Source organism: Ornithorhynchus anatinus, chromosome X1, assembly GCF_004115215.2.
Source record: "Ornithorhynchus anatinus isolate Pmale09 chromosome X1, mOrnAna1.pri.v4, whole genome shotgun sequence".
Taxonomy (NCBI): Eukaryota; Metazoa; Chordata; class Mammalia; order Monotremata; family Ornithorhynchidae; genus Ornithorhynchus; species Ornithorhynchus anatinus.
This window is the reverse complement of record NC_041749.1, coordinates 77,391,343-77,403,836: the sequence shown is the minus strand read 5'-3', so window position 1 is coordinate 77,403,836 and position 12,494 is coordinate 77,391,343.

Sequence of the window (12,494 nt, the reverse complement as noted above, 5' to 3'; positions counted from 1 at the left end):
GTCCAATATCTTTCTAGGGGTCTCCTCATGGAGTTCTGTCCACAGGGGTGGGACACACTAGCAGTTGTGAGGTGGAGATGGGTAGTCAGATGATGGAGGAACAGTCTCTGGCAGGCCTCACACCACATATTCACCAATCGGAGTGAGAAGAAGATTCACTTTGAGGGATGTGTTGAGGGAAGATAGTGAAATTCTCCAAGTCTTCTTTTGCCTTGATTAGACAATGGCCAAGTGTTCATGAGATAAAACAAAGTAGGTGAAAAAAATCCCTTCAGCATTCTCATTTCATAATGACACAAAGGAAACAGCTTCATTTTTCACCGAAGGAGGGATCTGTAAATGGGGCTTTTTTGTCACAAGTTAGCAAGGTATGGCTAAAATCCATGCAGATGAGGTCTTGAGGTGGTTTTTCTATTTTTCCCCCATGTAAACGGTTCCTCAAGTGGCCTCTAAATTGTCCTTTGCATCCACCTGATAGATAGCTGCTGGCTGGGGAGGCTGATTCTTTTGCTCTTACCTCCTAAGGATTTCTAACAATTAGAGTCTGACTGGGAACAGGAGGCCTGTGGAGAAATTAAACCAAATAAAGGATAGTCAAGAGGAAGGTACCCTCCCAACTCTCACCCCACATCAGTCTGCAGGGACTCCAGAGACTTCCCAGAGGCCACACAAGGGAGTGGCAGGCAAGACTGGGAGGGAAGGGTGGGAAAGTCTGAAATGCTATCTGCCAAACAAGCAGATGTACTGACATCGGAGTTTCCTGAGTGGACTTTGCAGTAGAAAGAATTGTATGAGATTACACAGGACAATTCCCCACTAACACTACTTTAGTACAAAACTTAGTTTTTCCCCCACACATATTAAGGTCAAAAATGCAATTTCCTATTGGAAAATTCCTCTCAAAAAACAATGCATACTCCTGGCAGAATTGGTTCTGCAAACATGGGAATCCAGGGTATTTCAGAGGGTAGAACCCTGGAGAAGAGAGAGGCTAACCAGTGATGAAAGCTTTTTAAAATGGTAGTTGGTTGTATCCCTCGGGGGAAACAGGTCAGATGGAGGTGAGAGGCGCATCCTACAAAGCAATGGGCTCATCCTCAAGAGGCCAGGGCACACTGACCGCCTTTCCACATCTCCATACCTTCCATCCAGGAAGGACTCCTCCTCTTCGGGCAAGATACATCAGATGAAAACATGGTTGTTTTTCCCGCACCTCAGATCATCATCAATGGTACTATTATTATTATTATGAAGCAGTGTAGTTTAGTAGAAAGAGCACCGGCTGGGGAGTCAGGGGTCGTAGGTTCTAATTCTGGCTCCGCCACTTGTCAGCTGTATGACTTTGGACAAGTCACTTCACTTCTCTGTGCCTCAGTTACCTCATCTGTAAAATGTGGATGAAGACTGTGAGCCCCACGTGGGACAACCTGATTATCTTGTATCTACCCCAGCACTTAGAACAGTGCTTGGCACATAGTAAGTGCTTAAGAAATACCATTATTATCATCATAATTTATAATAATAATGATAATAATTGTGGTATTTCTTAAGCACTTACTATGTGCCAGGAACTGTACTAATAGTTGGAGTGAATATAATTAAATTGGATTGGACAGTCCCTGAGCCCACATGAGGCTCATAGTCTTAATCTCCATTTTGCAGATGAGGTAACTGAGGCACAGAGAAGTTAAATGACTTGCCCTAGATCTCACAGCATACAAGTGGCAGAGTCAGGATTAGAACCCAGGCCCTTCTGACTCCCAGGCCCATGCTCTATCCACTAAGCCATGCTGCTTCTCATGTTGTAATAATAATAATAATGATGATGGTATTTGTTTAGTGTTTACTATGTGCCAAGCATAGAACTAAGTGCTGGGGTAGATACAAGATAATCAGGTCCCACATGGGACTCACAGTCCAAGTAGGAGGGAGAACGAGTATTGAATCCCCATTTTTACAGATGAAGGAACTGAGGCAAAGAAGGACTTGCCCAAGTTAAGTGACTTGCCCAAGGTCACACAGCAGATAAGTGGCAGAATCAGGATTAGAACCCAGGTCTTTTGACTCCCAGGCCCATGCTCTTTCCACAAGGCCATGCTGCTTCACAATTGAGTTGTTTCACAATGGAGCCCATACTGTTTGCAGCTCACTGCACTAAGTGCTTGGGAGAGTTCAATACCACAGAGTTGGCAGACAGGTTCCCTGCCCACAGCGAGCTTGCAGTCTGTTACAGTTTACAGAATGTGTCTGTTATATTTTTGTTTTGTACTTTCCCAAGCACTTACTACAGTGCTCCGCACACAGTGTTCAATAAATACAATTGACTGACTGCTTGAAGATCATCTAGGATAATCATTCCACCACACTAGAGTTATCTCACCAATTCAGAAGGCACCCCAGGAGTTGGAAACAAGAGGTGAACTAGATGATCACTGCAGGTGGATGGTTCACTGGGGAGCCCTCTGACTGCTCGATTAATCAATCAATCAATCAATCAGTGGTATCTATAGAGCACTTACTGGGTGCAGAACACTGTACTAAGAGCTTGGGAGAGTACAATGCAACTGAGTTGGACAGCTATCACAAAGAGTGGGATTTCAGCGGGTGGAGGTTCCCTGAGAGTATTGGTCTACTGAGCAACAATCCCCAAGTGTTTGAACCAGGGGGCTTTTTCTCTCTTACAATTTAAGCAGACCAGTGCATGATGGTGGTAGCTTAAATATCAGGCAGCAAGCTGATCATATAAAAAGAGCAAACCCTATAGCCATTTGGGAGTCACTTATCCCCTTCAAGCCACCAAGGCTCCACACCTTAGCAAAGGGACCCACTTTAACATCATCAACTCCTGTATTTCAATGAGTCCTCTGGTCTTAGGCTTTCTCAGCTCACATATTCCTGTTGTTATTCAATCAATCAATCTCATTTATGGAGCACTTACAAGTGCATAGCACTGTACTAGGCACTTGGGAGAGTGCCCTATAACAGAATTGGTAGATACACTGTGCCCTGTTGTTATTTGGACCTGATGCAAAAATATTCCTTATTAATGCAAGCAGGCAGGAAAGAAGCAGCAGACAGAATAAGTGAACCTATGGCTACCTGAGTTCTGAAAGATGAACGGGGGTTCAGGAAGTGGATACGGATCCTGCACTCTGGTCCCCATTCCCTGCACTCTTTACCCCACTCATTTCCTCACACTATTCTGCTTCCAATCCTTCGGTAAATGCCAAAGCGATAGGGGGCGTGTTCGTTAATGAACACTTACCTTCTCTCCAGTGGTCCTGGATTGTATTAAATACTATTTACAAGACAAACACAAAGCCAGGCGTATCCGAGTGGCGACAGGAAGTTTAGATCCCAAACAAATTGTGTAAATGGATACATAAGGATGCTGAGCAGCTCACAGAAAATTGCCCAGTTTTAAATGCTGATAATGTGGTGGGTTTAAGTTATGTGATGACGATCTGGACAGCCTTAGCAGAGCAAATCATATCTGTCATAGCTTCCTGGCAAGTAATCAATATGGGGCTACCTAAAAGTATCTTCTACCAGGGTTGAGACCACGGCCAACTGTAGCTAAATTACAATACTGAGAAGCAACCCTCTTTGGCACCTCATATGGGTGAGAAAGCAAGGGAAGGTATTGGAGGAAGAGGCAGAACTTGGATCCTTACGCATTCTGGGACTCAGTGTTCATAGTACAGGGAGTTACCCGCAGTGGTGGAGGGACAGTTGGAGGCAGCAGAGGCAGCATATTGAATGTAGCAGAAGACTGCTGCCTCCCTGTCTTGGGAGTGTCCTCTTACCTGCAACCTCCTTCGTTAGTCTTTTGGGCCATTACTGAATGAGAGACAGCTTGGCCTAGTGGACAGAGCACAGGCCCAGGAGTCAGAAGTATATGGGTTCTAATCCTGACTCTGCCACTTGTCAGCTGTGTGACCTTGGGCGAGGCACTTCACTTCTCTGGGCCTCAGTTACCTCCTCTGTAAAATGGAGATTAAGACTGGGAGCCCTATGTGGGACATGGACTGTGTCCAGCCTGATTAGCTTGAATCTATCCTAGTGCTCAGTACAGTGTCTTTTTTGTGGTCTTTGTTAAGTGCTTACTCTGTGTCAAACACTATTCTAAGAACTGGGGTAGGTACAGAATAATTAGATCAGACACAGTCCCTGTCCTGCAATCTTAAGTAGGAGGGACAACAGGTATTGAATCTCCATTTTACAATTGAGGAAACTGAGGCAAAGAGAAGTTGTGACTTGCCCAAGGTCACACAGCAAACAATTGGCAGAGCAATTGGCAGAGCCAGGATTAAGAACCCAGGTCCTCTGACTCCCAAGCCCGTGCTCTTTCCACTAGACCAGGCTGCTTCTCAATCAATGGTATTTATTAAGTGCTTACTACATGCAGAGTACTGAATTAAGTGCTAGAGAGAGTATAATACAACAGAGTTGGTAGACATGATCCCTACCCAAAAAGAGCTTACAGTCTAGAGGGGGAGACAGACAGTGAAATAAATACAGATAGGGGAATGGCAGGGTTTAAGGATACTTACATTAGTGCCTCGGGGTTGAGGGTGGGGTGAATATGAAGTGCTAAAAGGGTATGGGTCCAAGTGCAGAGGTGACATAGAAGGGAGAGGGAGTAGTAGAAATGAGAGTTTAGTCCGGAAAGGCCTCTTGGAAGAGATGTGATTTTAGTAGGACTTTGAAGATGGGGAGATTGGTGGTCTGTCAGATATGAAGGGAGAGGAGTTCCAGGCCAGATGGAGGACGAGGATGAAGGGTCAGTTATGAGAGATGAGATCAAGGTGCAGGGAGTAGGTTTGGCATTAGAGGAGTGAAGCGTGCAAGCTGGGTTGTAGTAGGAGATCAGCGAGGTAAAGTAGGAGGAGAGTGGGAGAGTGGATTGAATGCCTGAAAGCTGATGGTAAGGAGTTTCTGTTTGATGCGGAGGTGGATAGGCAACCATTGGAGTTTCTTGAGGAGTGGGGAGATGTGTGCTGAACTTTTTTGGGAAAATGATCTGGGCAGTGGAGTGAAATATGAATTATAATAATAATGGTAATGGCATTTAAGTGTTTACTATGTGCCAAGCACTGTTCTAAGCACTTGGATAGATACAAGGTTATCAGGTTGCCTCAAATGGGGCTCACAGTCTTAATCCCCATTTTACAGATGAGGTAACCGAGACACAGAGAAGTGAAGTGACTTGCCCGAAGTCACACAGCTGACAAGTGGTGGAGCCGGGATTAGAACCCACAACCTCCAACTCCCAAGCCCATGCTCTTGCCACTAAGCCACACTGCTTCTCTAGAGTGGAGCGGGGAGTGGAGAACTGGAGTGGGGAGAGACAGTAGTCAGAGAGATCAGAGAGAAGGCTGAGGCAGTAGTCAAGGCAGGGTAGGCTTAGTGTTTGCATCAGCCTAGAAGCACTTTGGATGGATAAGGAAAGGGTGGATTCTAGAGATGGTCATTCATTCACCCATTCATTCAATCATATTTCTTGAACACTTACTATGTGCATAGCACTGTGTACTAAGCACTTGGAAAGTACAATTCAGCAATAAAGAGAGACAATCCCTGTCCACACTGGGCTTACAGTCTAGAAGGGGGGAGACAGACATCAAAACAAGTACACAGGTATCAATATAAATAAATAGAATTATAGATATATACATATGTACATAAGTACTGTGGGGCGGGGATGGGGGGAAGGGCAAAGGGAGCGAGTCAAGGTGATGTGGGAAGGGGAGCTGAGGAAAAGGGGGCTTAGTCTGGGAAGGCCTCTTGGAGGAGGTGAGCCTTCAGTAGGGCTTCGAAGGGGGAAAGAGTGATTGGCAGATTTGAGGAGGGAGAGTGTTCCAGGCCAGAGGTAAGACGTGGACCAGGGGTCGATGGCGGGACAGGCAAGACTGAGGCACAGTGAGAAGGTTAGCGCCAGAGGAGGGGAGTGTGCGGGCTGGGATGGAAAAGGAGAAAAAGGAGGTGATGTAAGTAGGAGCAAGGTGATGGAGAGCTTTGAAGCCAGTAGTGAGGAGTTTTTGTTTGATACAGAAGTTGATAGGCAACCGCTGGAGATTTTTGAGGAGCCGGGTGACATGCCCAGAATGTTTCTGTATAAAGATAATCCAGGCAGCAGAGTGAAGTATGGACTGAAGTGGGGAAAGACAGGAAGTCGGGAGGTCAGAAAGGAGGCTGATGCAGTAATCCAGTCGGGATAGGATGAGTGATTGTACTAACATGGTAGCGGTTTGGATGGAGAGGAAAGGACGGATCTTGGCGATGTTGTGAAGATGAGACCGGCAAGATTTGGTAATGGATTGTATATGTGGGGTATGAGAGAGCAGAGTCAAGGATGACACCAAGGTTGCGGGCTTGTGAGTCGGGAAGGATGGTTGTGCCGTCCACAGTGATGGGAAAGTCAGGGAGAAGACAGGGTTTGGAATGGAAGATAAGGAGCTCTGTCTTGGACATGTTGAGTTTTAGGTGGCGGGAGGACATCCAAGTAGAGATGTCCTGAAGGCAGGAGGAGATGTGACCCTGGAGGGAGGGAGAGAGAATGGGGGAGGAGAAATAGATTTGGGTGCCATCTGCATAGATATGATAGTTGAAGTAGTGGGAGCAAATGAGTTCTCCAAGGGAGTGAGTGTAGATGGAGAATAGAAAGGGATCAAGAACTGAACCTTGAGGGACCCCTACAGATAGGGGATGGGAGGGGGAGGAGGAGTCCACAAAGGAGACTGAGAAAGAATGACCAGAGAGATAGGAGGAGAACCAGGAGAGGATGAAGACAGTGAAGCAAAGTTTGGATAATGTATTGAGGAGAAGGGGATGGTCCACAGTGTCAAAGGCAGCTGAGAGGTGGAGGAGGATTAGGATGGAGTAGCAGCCACTGGATTTGGCAAGAAGGAGGTCATTGGTGACCTTCGAGAGGGCGGTTTCAGTGGAGTGGAGGGGTGGAAGCCAGATTGGAGGGGGTCCAGGAGAGAGTTAGAGGAGAGGAATTTGAGGCAGCGAATGTAGATGACTCGCTCCAGGAGTTTGGAAAGGAAAAAAAAATGTTGGTATTTGTTAAGCGCTTACTATGTGTAGAGCACTGTTCTAAGAGCTGGGGTAGATACTGGGTAATCAGGTGGTCCCACGTGAGGCTCACAGTTAATCCCCATTTTACAGATGAGGTAACTGAGGCACAGAGAAGTTAAGTGACTTGCCCACAGTCACACAGCTGACAAGTGGCGGAGCTGGGATTCGAACCCATGACCTCTGACTCCCAAGCCCAGGCTCTTTCCACTGAGCCATGCTGCAGGGTAAGAGGGAGATGGGGTGATAGCTGGAGGAGGCTGTGGGTTAAGGGAGGGTATTTTTAGGACGGTGGAGACGTGGGCATGTTTAAAGGCAGTGGGAAAGAAGCCATTGGAGAGTGAGTGGAAAATTGAAAAGGAAGCCGAGAAAGAGGGGGGATAGAGGGGGGGGTGGTGATTTTGGGGAGCTCAGACCTGATGGTGTTAATTTTCTTAATGAAGTAGGTGGCCAGATCACTGGGGGCGAGGAATGGGGGAGGGAGGGGTGGGAGACCTGAAGAGGGAGTTAAATATCCGAAACAACTGATGAGGGTGATGGGCATGGGTGTCAATAAGGGAAGGGAAATAGTTTTGCCGGGCAGAGGAGAGGGCAGAGTTAAGGCAAGAAAGGACAAACTTGAAGTGGACAAGGTCGACCTGGTGTTTAGATTTCCACCAGCAGCATACAGCGGCTTGAGCATAAGAGCAAAGGATGCAGACGGTGCAGGTGATCCAGGGTTGTGGGTTAGTGCTACCAGAGCAATGAAGGGATAGGAGAGCGAGTGAGTTGAGCTGAATAAAGAGGGTGGAATTGAGAGCATCTAATTTGGTCATCAAGAATGGGTAGAGTGGTTATGGAGGCTAGGTGGGATAATAATAATAATAATGTTGGTATTAGTTTAGCGCTTACTATGTGCAGAGCACTGTTCTAAGCGCTGGGATCGATACAGGGTAATCAGGTTGTCCCATGTGAGGCTCAAAGTTAATCCCCATTTTACAGATGAGGTAACTAAGGCACAGAGAAGTTAAGTGACTTGCCCACAGTCACACAGCTGACAAGTGGCAGAGCCGGGAGTCGAACCCATGACCTCTGACTCCGAAGCCCAGGCTCTTTCCACTGAGCCACGCTGCTTCCCTAATGTGAATGGGATGTGATGTGCTGAGAGAGATGGATGGGGTCGAGAGAGCGGAGGAGAGAGGAGATGTTGTGAAGAAAGAACTGACAGGATTTGGTGACAGACTGAATACGTGGATTGAACGCAAGAGATAAACTGAGGATAATGCCAAGGTTACCAGTTGCAAGACAGGGAGGTTGATGGTACTGTCTACAGTGACTGGGGAAGTCAGGAGGGAGGACAGGATTTTGGTTGGAGTTCCTTGTACCTCAATTAGCTAAATTCTCCTGAACTAATGTCAGGGAGAAAAAGTAAGGGAAAAAGCCCCACTTCAAACAAGACACTTAGAAATTTGTCAGATATACTTAATCTGTGGGTAAATAAAATACATCCAAATAGTGGGAATGGTATTTATTAAGAGAAGCAGCGTGACGTAGTGGACAGAGCACAGACCTGGGAGTCAGAAGGAACTGGGTTCTAACCCTGCCTCTGCCACTTGTCTGCTATGTGACCTTGTGTAAGTCACTTTTCTGTGCCTCAGTTACCTCATCTGTAAAATGGGGATTGACCGTGAGCCCATGTGGGACATGGACTGTGTCTAACGTAATTAGCTTGTATCTAACCCAGTGGTAGGTACAGTGCCTGGCACAGAGAAAGCACTTACTAAATTGTCTTGTTTTATGCTGTTGTGTCATCTCTGACCCATAGCAACACCATGGACACATCTCTCCCAGAACTCCCCGCCTCCATCTGCAATCATTCTGGTAGTGTATCCGTAGAGTTTTCTTGGTAAAAATTTGTAAATGGTTGACCACTGCCTCCTTCCACGCAGTCAACTTGAGTCTTTGCCCTTGACTCTCTCCTATGCCGCTGCTGCCCAGCACAGGTGAGTTTTGATTTGTAGCAGATTGCCTTCCACTGGCTAGCCACTGGCCAAGCTAGGGATGGAATGGGTATGCCACTGCTTGACTCTCCCTCCCGTAGTAGAGACTGGTAGAGTACTGGAAAAAACTCTCCAGGTGTGACCCCAAGAGGGGAACTTACCAAATAGCATTAAAAAAAAAAGCGTGCTTCATGCTGAGCCCTGTACTAAATTCTGGGAAAAATGACACAGGTGAAAATTATACATAGTCCCTATCCACCAAGGGATTCACAGTTTAAGAAAATGAGAGGGAGGAGGGGACAGGTGCATACACATAAGGATGAAACAATAAAATCCCCAAAACAATACAGAAAAGAAAGATGCATAAAAAAGGCCAAACGAGGGCAATCACCTATCCCAGGTAACAGGTATACATGTGAAAGTTTCAGAAACTAACAGCATTTTGGTAAGATTTGACCACGGGGATTAACAAACAAACAAACAAAAGATGGCCCCTAATTCTGCAGTGTTGAGACCTGTTTTGTCCATGCCTCCTGTTGCAATGTCTATGTAATCAAATTATCAGGCTAATCCCATAGACATCCCCTGCCACACACACACACACACAAAACCTAAAACATTTTCGTCTTCATTATCAAGACATTTCAGGCTGAATGATCTTTCGCTTTCTGGCTTGAAATATTCAGATGACTTTAGCCTTAACTGTCCAGACAACGTGTCGAAAGACCCTTGAATGAATCTTCTTTCCGATATCTCTCACACACATCCAGTAATTATTTACCTACCAACAGGTGTGGCTATATTCATAAGCACTACTGTAGCTATTCAAGCTGCTCACGCTATGAAAATGAATTGCAAGTGATGAAAGAGCATGTGCACCTTTTAATCAAATGACTGCAACTTATAGGCACGCGTAGGAAGGTGAGTTAGCAATTCCCTTCCCCTAGGAGGGACCTCCAACTGCAGCTCAAGGACTCAAGCGCTTAGTACAGTGCTCTGCACATAGTAAGCGCTCAATAAATACTATTGAATGAATGAATGAATGAATGAATGAATGACTCAAAGACGCTTCACTTCTATCAGGATCCTGAGCCCGCAATTTCAGGTTGTAAGGCTTGATAATAGCCAGCAGAGGGCGCCAGAACCCTTGTTGCTGGAAAAAGCGGCAAGCACCCGCGCGCATGCGTATTTGCAACAATTTCCTGGAAATCCGTCGAGACTTCTTACAACCATTTCTATAACAAGTAACGCATTTATCATCGTTAACATCTTCTTGCCCGTTTCTTATTCCTTTAGAAGTCTATCACCCGAAAGTTGAAAATGATCTCTGATAGGTAACTTGAAAAGTCTAAATCTAGAAAAACTCAGAAAGGTATAAAACTAGTTAGAACATTCAGGTTTTAAACCCTATTTCATCTAGATACGATTTAGAAACGCTTTAAAGGAAATCAAAAAGAGAAGGGAGAAGAAAGTAGAAGCAAGTCCCTGAGGAAAACACAACATTCTGGTCTAATAATACAAAGCATTTAAAATTCTGTATTTAAAGTTCAAAACCTGACAAAAGGACACTGATGGATGCCGTGAATTCCCGAAATTAGATTTTTCCCAAATGTGGATAACAAGAAATCAAGGATACCCTTCAGAAATGGGAACATATATGTGCATGTGTGAGGAAGGGGAGCATACATCAAATGGCTATCAAATATAATGAGCATCTATATAGAGATTCTTATCCAGAAAAATATATGGTCCCCACTACATTTGGTAGATGAAAGAAATGTTCTATGGATTGTGTAATATAAATCAAGTTGTAAATTTGAGGAGCAAATAATCAAAAATATATGCATAGGAAAGGAACTGGCCACTGTGCAGCTGCAGTTCAAAATGCTCCGTCTCCAAATACAGAAGAGCCTGATTTACCTGCACTTTATTTAGGGGGAAATGTGTCCAGGATTCTCAACTGAAAACGCATTTTAAAAAAACTGGTATAGATCCACATTGCATACTCTGCTGATTGTTATTGTGATGCATTTTGCTTTCTGGAAAATGGACTATTGAATTCTCACATGGAGCTTTTTCTTTAAAAAAAAAAAATCTCTTGGCCTGCATCATGGTAATTGAATTCTGTTGTTAGACTGTTTTCCATTTATCAAGTACTTTCCTTTTCTGATCAGAATGGATAAAATAGCTCCTTTTAAAATGATTTCTGTGCATAAAGCAAACAATAGTGAAATCATGCTCATAGAATCATTTAAAGCCATTTAGAGTCCGAGAATAAACAAACATAAATATTCTTGCTTTGTATATTGACGTGTACATGTACAGAAGGGATTGCGGAGTGTACGGGTGTGAGTGTCTTACGGAGAGGGAAAGTGGAGAGTCAGGAAATCTGGGTTCTAATCTTCCCCTAACTCTCTAGGTGACCTTTCTGTAACCTTGCTGCACCATATTTTCCCCCATAAAGAGAAAACTACCTGTTTGCCTCCCAGGGACCCCAAGATGGGCTGAGCATGACTTGGAAAAAGTGGGTGAAGTCTCTGAGCTCCTAAGGAGGGAACTCATTATAGCATTTCAAAGAATCTTCATTATCCTCAATATCGTTTTATCATAATAACTGAATCAATCAGTCTATGAATAAGATGACTAAAAAAAAAAATTACCTTTTAGCATCCTTTGGAGTTCAGCCAAGACGAATACAGTGAAAGGTCTGTATTCTAAAGATCCTGGAAATGTAAATGACATAAGGTATTTAATTCATGTGTTGTGGATTTTGTTCCAAAGTGTTATTCTAGACTGAGAATATAAATCACATTACCTTCACATCTGAACTTTCCATACACTCAGATAGCTTGAGTTAGAAAAAAGCTTTACAGTCTGTCACTAACATCCGCCTGCGTGGGCAGCATCAGTACATTTAGGGGGTGCAGCAACAGTAGCTGAAACTCTGATTCCTTAATTTTGGAACTATGCTACCACTCCAGATATATTTCTGGGCAGTCTGGACATTCAGTTTTGTCAGTTTATAAAACAGGAGCTATTTTAGAATAGTTCAAAGACCATTTTCCTTTTCTAGAAATGTAAGCTTGAGCTCTTCGGTGGACTTGTATTTGTTTACATTGTATACATTTACTTACATTTACTGATTTTTAACTAGCTTGTGTATTGGTTTAAATATTTAGCCTACCAGCCTCCATTTTAGTTATTTAATTTTGTTAAACTTAGTGCTACATACCAGCTAACCAACTACCTTTCTTGGATTTCACTGGAGACAAATTTATCATGAAAAATCTGAATATTGAATTACCTTGTCATCTTGCTCATTGCGGGGAAAAGACATATATTACAATGCCATTTCGAACATACTTGATGGCAAGTAAATTGTTTTGATATTAAAAGTGGTAGGACTGCAAAATGCATCTTAATGTCAGCTTACCC